The 7,562-nt window shown below is 42.9% G+C and overlaps 1 pseudogene; it reads left to right on the top strand.

The window, feature by feature from the left end:
• LOC111951741 (tRNA (uracil-5-)-methyltransferase homolog B-like) overlaps nucleotides 1–7,357 on the top strand; it is a 12,776-nt pseudogene extending 5,419 nt beyond the window's left edge.
• Nucleotides 7,358–7,562: the final 205 nt, after the last annotated feature.

The raw sequence follows: 7,562 nt of genomic DNA on the forward strand, positions 1-7,562 counted from the left end.
TCATAACTGTCTCTCTCTGCTGCCGCATGGCAAGCGGTACCAGAGCACCAAGTCTAGGTCCAACAGGCTTCTAAACAGCTTCTACCCCAAGCCATAAGATCTCGAACATGTAATCAAATGGCTACCCAGACTATACGCATTGCCCCCCACCCTCTTTTACGCTGCTGCACTCTCTGTTTTTATCTATGCATAGTCACTTTAATAACTCTACCTACATGTACATATACCTCAATTACCTCAACTAACCGGTGCCCCCACACATTGACTCTGTACCGGTACCTCCTCTATATAGCCTCGCTATTGTTATTTTACTGCTGCTCTTTAATTATTGGTTACTTTTATTCTTTTTTTTTGAGGGGGGGGGGGGTATTTTTTTAAAACTGCAGTGTTGGTTAAGGGCTTGTAAGTAAGCATTTCACTGTAAGGTTATATTCGGCGCATGTGACAAATACAATTGATTTGATTGGCGTCACCTCGTTGATCAGTATGTGTTCAACCTGTGCTGGTTTGTCCATTTCGTTAGTTGGAATCAAATCAAATCAAATTTTATTTGTCACATACACATGGTTAGCAGATGTTAATGCGAGTGTAGCGAAATGCTTGGTTTCATCTGTGTTCGCCCAGTGGTCTTGAGAGGTGGAGGGTCAACACCTTAAGTTGTCGCGCCCTATTTGTGTTAATTTGTCTGATCTTCCCTGTTTTCGTTTTACGCCTTATTTTTGTTTGCTTCCTGTCTTTAAGTTTGGTGTGAGTTTTTCTTGTTTGCCTCTTAGTGGGCAAATTTAGTGGGTGCTCATGGTGGGTGTCTTTTAGGTACCAAGTTGTTACTGTGCAACTTTCTGTGGGCACCCCATGAGTGTCTTTTTAGAACCCCTCCTAAAACCCCACCTGTTTCCTTTCGGTTGTTGTCAGTGACTCTGTTAGTTCATTTTTGGTTTTCTTGCTAGGGAATGTAACACAGAATATTAGCTCAAAAGTATTGTGGAGCTCCTGCACATAAATATAAACAGTACCGGCACCCAAAATGAATACTGGCCCCTATTTCAGTCCAAGTCAAGCACTTCTGATGAAAATATTGGCAATGTATGTAGAGCCACTTAAACCTGTGTATTTTGGTGTAAAGTTTAGTCGGATAGTTCCCCCTTAGCCATACTTTTAATACTAGCAGTATTACTTAAACATAAGCCATTACAGTTCTGGTGAAGGCATGTCTATGCTCTGCAGCCATGGATGGATGATACCACCACAAACCCGGGGAAACTACCACCATTAACAAAGAAGAAATGGAGAAATAAGTCCAGGAACAAGCATGCATTAAATGAACATCTGCTCTCTTAGGAGAGACTGGCCGACTGCCACTCCTCTGTGGTGGCTGAGTTACGACGAACAGCTCCAGCTGAAACAGAAGGACCAGGAGAGGATCCTACTTCAGCTTTCAGCTCAGCTCTTAGCAGAAAGTCGAACCAACATAAGGCCTTGACACCATCTCCACCCAGGAGTACCAGATTCCCTCTGATGCCATCTTATCATCACCTGTCAGGGATGAGTACCGCAACAAGTCTAAGTTCTCAGTCAACCGTGGGATGGATGGCAACCCTAAGATGGTGGGATTCTACATGGGCATGGGCAAGACGGGCAACATTGTATGTGAATGGGGACCACCTCCCAACATGCCAGAAGAACACAAGCTTGTGGCCAGGTGCTGCCAGACTTCTTTCACCTCACCCCTGGAGGCCTGTCTGCTGTTCCACAACGGAGCCACTGGAGGGAGGTAGGATAGGATAGGACAGCCTTTCTCAAACCAGTTCACAGGGCCCACCAGTCATTCCATATATTTGATGTACCCTAACACCAGCACAACTGATTCAAATCAACACTGGTGGCGTTCCTGCCTGATCAGATCTCACAACGCTTGGATAGGTGTTTAACATATCAGCTAACTACATCATATAATATAGCAATCTGATGCGCGACTGTGCAGTCAATGACGTGGCACACAACCATTTGTTGATGCAATGCAACCGCCGTGTTCAAGAGCATCAAAGCTGTGATAACCGTGTTCGACTGACTGATCTACAAGTACCTTGCATCATAAATAACAACTCAATTATTTGTTGATCAGTTTGTTGATATTATTTATTGATCAGCATCAACCAATGGTTGCACACCATGTCATCAACTGTGCAGTTGGGCATCAGATAGCTATGTATATGATGTGGTTAATGATATGTTAAATACCTATCCAGGCTTTGTAAGATCTGGCATACGTCTGTAACGGCAGGATCTCAACTGTGTTCAAGAGTTTCCACTAGATTGCACAGCCACAAAGTCAAAATTGGCTATATTGTAAAATTCATTAAAACAAAAATGTTATTTTTGGTCTTAAGTTAGGGTTAGACTAGGAATAAGGTAAGTAGTGTGGTTAGGGTTAGATTTTAAATAATCATATTTTAATAAGAGAAATTGTAGAAATAGGCATGGTTTATGACTTTGTGGCTGCGGTAACTAGGGGCAACAGTGTCAAGAGCGTCAAATCCATGATGCATTGTGGGTAAATTGTGACTGACTGATCAGAAATAATAACGAGTAGTTTATTTATTGACAAGGTGATTGTAAATCAGTCAGTCGGCAGTTGCCTGCAGTGACGGCTGCAATGCGCAACAAGCCATTGGCTTTCAGATTAGTTAACTCATTTCAGGTGTGTTTGTGTTGGAATACTTCAAATATATGGAGCGACTGTTGGGCCCAAAGAACTGGGATGAGAAAGGCTGGGATAAGATAGGCCTAAACTTTATTGTCCCCGGGCGTTCAATCGTCTTGGACACACAGTACATATTTATTCAAATGTACCCTATACATTACACGCTCACAGGTGACAGTGAGGACCAAGCAGCAAGCCACACCCACCCACAGAGGCTCACCCCGGAGGAGATAAGTCCATAAGTCCTTCCTGGTGGAGTACTTCACCAAGGGGCCTGGTGCTATCTGCCAGCTAGACTCCCTGTACTTCCAGGAGAGTTCCACGAGTCGCTGCAGCCACGAGGAATCCCCCTACAAGCTGCTACATGTCCTGCCACACATACAACAGGAAGTGATGAATAGAATGCAATACAGTACACAATATATTAACATTCACAGTGTAAAAAAGGCTACAGTAAGAGGATGGTATAGTTTTATTCGGTAACTATTACCTTAAAGGGATAGTTCACCCAAATGACAAAATTATTGTTGATTTCTTTATCCTGAAAGCAATGCTGTGAGGGTATGACAGCAATCCATGCTTTTTTTGTTTACTGGCCACTGTTTCCAAATGCAAACTTTTTAGCTTTGTGGCACAAATCCAATGCAGGTCAATGGTACCGATATTCACATTTATCACTCTTCATGTCCAAATCATCTATAAGTAACTTCACAGAGCTACACAATCCATTTACACCCTTTAGGATGATTTGGACATGAAGGCCGAAAAATGCTAATATCAGTAGATTGACTTCCATTGGATTGGAAATTAGCATTTGGAAACAGTAGCCAGGGAAACAAAACCAAAGCATGGATCCCATGGGGGTATTTTTCTTAAAACTGCAGTGTTGGTTAAGGGCTTGTAAGTAAGCATTTCACTGTAAGGTTATATTCGGCGCATGTGACAAATACAATTTGATTTGATTGGCGTCACCTCGTTGATCAGTATGTGTTCAACCTGTGCTGGTGGGGGGGGGGGGGTATTTTTCTTAAAACTGCAGTGTTGGTTAAGGGCTTGTAAGTAAGCATTTCACTGTAAGGTTATATTCGGCGCATGTGACAAATACAATTTGATTTGATTGGCGTCACCTCGTTGATCAGTATGTGTTCAACCTGTGCTGGTTTGTCCATTTCGTTAGTTGGAATCAAATCAAATCAAATTTTATTTGTCACATACACATGGTTAGCAGATGTTAATGCGAGTGTAGCGAAATGCTTGGTTTCATCTGTGTTCGCCCAGTGGTCTTGAGAGGTGGAGGGTCAACACCTTAAGTTGTCGCGCCCTATTTGTGTTAATTTGTCTGATCTTCCCTGTTTTCGTTTTACGCCTTATTTTTGGTTTGCTTCCTGTCTTTAAGTTTGGTGTGAGTTTTTCTTGTTTGCCTCTTAGTGGGCAAATTTAGTGGGTGCTCATGGTGGGTGTCTTTTAGGTACCAGTTGTTGTTACTGTGCAACTTTCTGTGGGCACCCCCATGAGTGTCTTTTAGAACCCCTCCTAAAACCCCACCTGTTTCCTTTCGGTTGTTGTCAGTGACTCTGTTAGTTCATTTTTGGTTTTCTTGCTAGGGAATGTAACACAGAATATTAGCTCAAAAGTATTGTGGAGCTCCTGCACATAAATATAAACAGTACCGGCACCCAAAATGAATACTGGCCCCTATTTCAGTCCAAGTCAAGCACTTCTGATGATAAATATTGGCAATGTATGTAGAGCCACTTAAACCTGTGTATTTTGGTGTAAAGTTTAGTCGGATAGTTCCCCCTTAGCCATACTTTTAATACTAGCAGTATTACTTAAACATAAGCCATTACAGTTCTGGTGAAGGCATGTCTATGCTCTGCAGCCATGGATGGATGATACCACCACAAACCCGGGGAAACTACCACCATTAACAAAGAAGAAATGGAGAAATAAGTCCAGGAACAAGCATGCATTAAATGAACATCTGCTCTCTTAGGAGAGACTGGCCGACTGCCACTCCTCTGTGGTGGCTGAGTTACGACGAACAGCTCCAGCTGAAACAGAAGGACCAGGAGAGGATCCTACTTCAGCTTTCAGCTCAGCTCTTARGCAGAAAGTCGAACCAACATAAGGCCTTGACACCATCTCCACCCAGGAGTACCAGATTCCCTCTGATGCCTATCTTATCATCACCTGTCAGGGATGAGTACCGCAACAAGTCTAAGTTCTCAGTCAACCGTGGGATGGATGGCAACCCTAAGATGGTGGGATTCTACATGGGCATGGGCAAGACGGGCAACATTGTATGTGAATGGGGACCACCTCCTCAACATGCCAGAGAGACACAAGCTTGTGGCCAGGTGCTGCCAGGACTTCTTTCACCTCACCCCTGGAGGCCTGTCTGCTGTTCCACAACGGAGCCACTGGAGGGAGGTAGGATAGGATAGGACAGCCTTTCTCAACCCAGTTCACAGGGCCCACCAGTCATTCCATATATTTGATGTACCCTAACACCAGCACAACTGATTCAAATCAACACTGGTGGCGTTCCTGCCTGATCAGATCTCACAACGCTTGGATAGGTGTTTAACATATCAGCTAACTACATCATATAATATAGCAATCTGATGCGCGACTGTGCAGTCAATGACGTGGCACACAACCATTGGTTGATGCAATGCAACCGCCGTGTTCAAGAGCATCAAAGCTGTGATAACCGTGTTCGACTGACTGATCTACAAAGTACCTTGCATCATAAATAACAACTCAATATTATTTGTTGATCAGTTTGTTGATATTATTTATTGATCAGCATCAACCAATGGTTGCACACCATGTCATCAACTGTGCAGTTGGGCATCAGATAGCTATGTRATATGATGTGGTTAYATGATATGTTAAATACCTATCCAGGCTTTGTAAGATCTGGCATACGTCTGTAACGGCAGGATCTCAACTGTGTTCAAGAGTTTCCACTAGATTGCACAGCCACAAAGTCAAAATTGGCTATATTGTAAAATTCATTAAAACAAAAATGTTATTTTTGGTCTTAAGTTAGGGTTAGACTAGGAATAAGGTAAGTAGTGTGGTTAGGGTTAGATTTTAAATAATCATATTTTAATAAGAGAAATTGTAGAAATAGGCATGGTTTATGACTTTGTGGCTGCGGTAACTAGGGGCAACAGTGTCAAGAGCGTCAAATCCATGATGCATTGTGGGTAAATTGTGACTGACTGATCWAGAAATAATAACGAGTAGTTTATTTATGATGCAAGGTGAWTTGTAAATCAGTCAGTCGGCAGTTGCCTGCAGTGACGGCTGCAATGTCGAACAAGCCTATTGGCTTTCAGATTAGTTAACTCATTTCAGGTGTGTTTGTGTTGGAATACTTCAAATATATGGAGCGACTGTTGGGCCCAAAGAACTGGGATGAGAAAGGCTGGGATAAGATAGGCCTAAACTTTATTGTCCCCGGGCGTTCAATCGTCTTGGACACACAGTACATATTTATTCAAATGTACCCTATACATTACACGCTCACAGGTGACAGTGAGGACCAARGCAGCAAGCCACACCACACCCACAGAGGCTCACCCCGGAGGAGATAGAGGTCCATAAGTCCTTCCTGGTGGAGTACTTCACCAAGGGGCCTGGTGCTATCTGCCAGCTAGACTCCCTGTACTTCCAGGAGAGTTCCACGAGTCGCTGCAGCCACGAGGAATCCCCCTACAAGCTGCTACATGTCCTGCCACACATACAACAGGAAGTGATGAATAGAATGCAATACAGTACACAATATATTAACATTCACAGTGTAAAAAAGGCTACAGTAAGAGGATGGTATAGTTTTATTCGGTAACTTATTACCTTAAAGGGATAGTTCACCCAAATGACAAAATTATATGTTGATTTCTTTATCCTGAAAGCAATGCTGTGAGGGTATGACAGCAATCCATGCTTTGGTTTTGTTTACTTGGCCACTGTTTCCAAATGCAAACTTTTTAGCTTTGTGGCACAAATCCAATGCAGGTCAATGGTACCGATATTCACATTTATCACTCTTCATGTCCAAATCATCTATAAGTAACTTCACAGAGCTACACAATCCATTTGACACCCTTTAGGATGATTTGGACATGAAGGCCGAAAAATGCTAATATCAGTATGATTGACTTCCATTGGATTGGAAATTAGCATTTGGAAACAGTAGCCAGGTAAACAAAACCAAAGCATGGATCCCTGTCATAGCTTGTCCATGGACTGCTAACAGGGTAAGAAAACAATATATAATTTAGTAATTTGGGTACACTATCCCTTTAAGTTGCCCTTCACTAATAACTGTAGAACAACATTGTTTTATCATGTAGTGACATAGTAACTGCTTCGTAACTACATGGGGATAGTTTAGCAATGTAGGTTATTGTGGAACAAGGACTGACATTTCCAAATCAATTGATCATGGAGGTCCCGGGCTATTCCTCAGACATTTGCTCACTCACAGCTGTGGTGAACCCTGCCCGGGCCGGGCCTCATTATCGTGTGATCCGGGCTCTAAGAAATCCCTCATCTACCCGCAGGCTGCTCTATATCTCCTGTAAACCCGAAGGAGAGCCCATGAGGAACTTCAGGGAGCTGTGCTGCAGTCCTGACCCATAGAGGAAGCTGACAGGGGAGGCGTTCAGTCTGACTGTAACTGTGCACCACACTGCAAACTGTGGCTGGTCTTTAAGAGATAGTTCATTACTATCACTACCACTACAACTTACACTACAGCTGAACCTTTTCTAGTTTTTCTCATTCTTATACATTGTGAATGTTGTCCTCTGGAATGTGTGTTGACTACAGAGATAAAATAGTCGAT

Source organism: Salvelinus sp. IW2-2015, linkage group LG25 (assembly GCF_002910315.2).
Source record: "Salvelinus sp. IW2-2015 linkage group LG25, ASM291031v2, whole genome shotgun sequence".
Taxonomy (NCBI): domain Eukaryota; kingdom Metazoa; phylum Chordata; class Actinopteri; order Salmoniformes; family Salmonidae; genus Salvelinus; species Salvelinus sp. IW2-2015.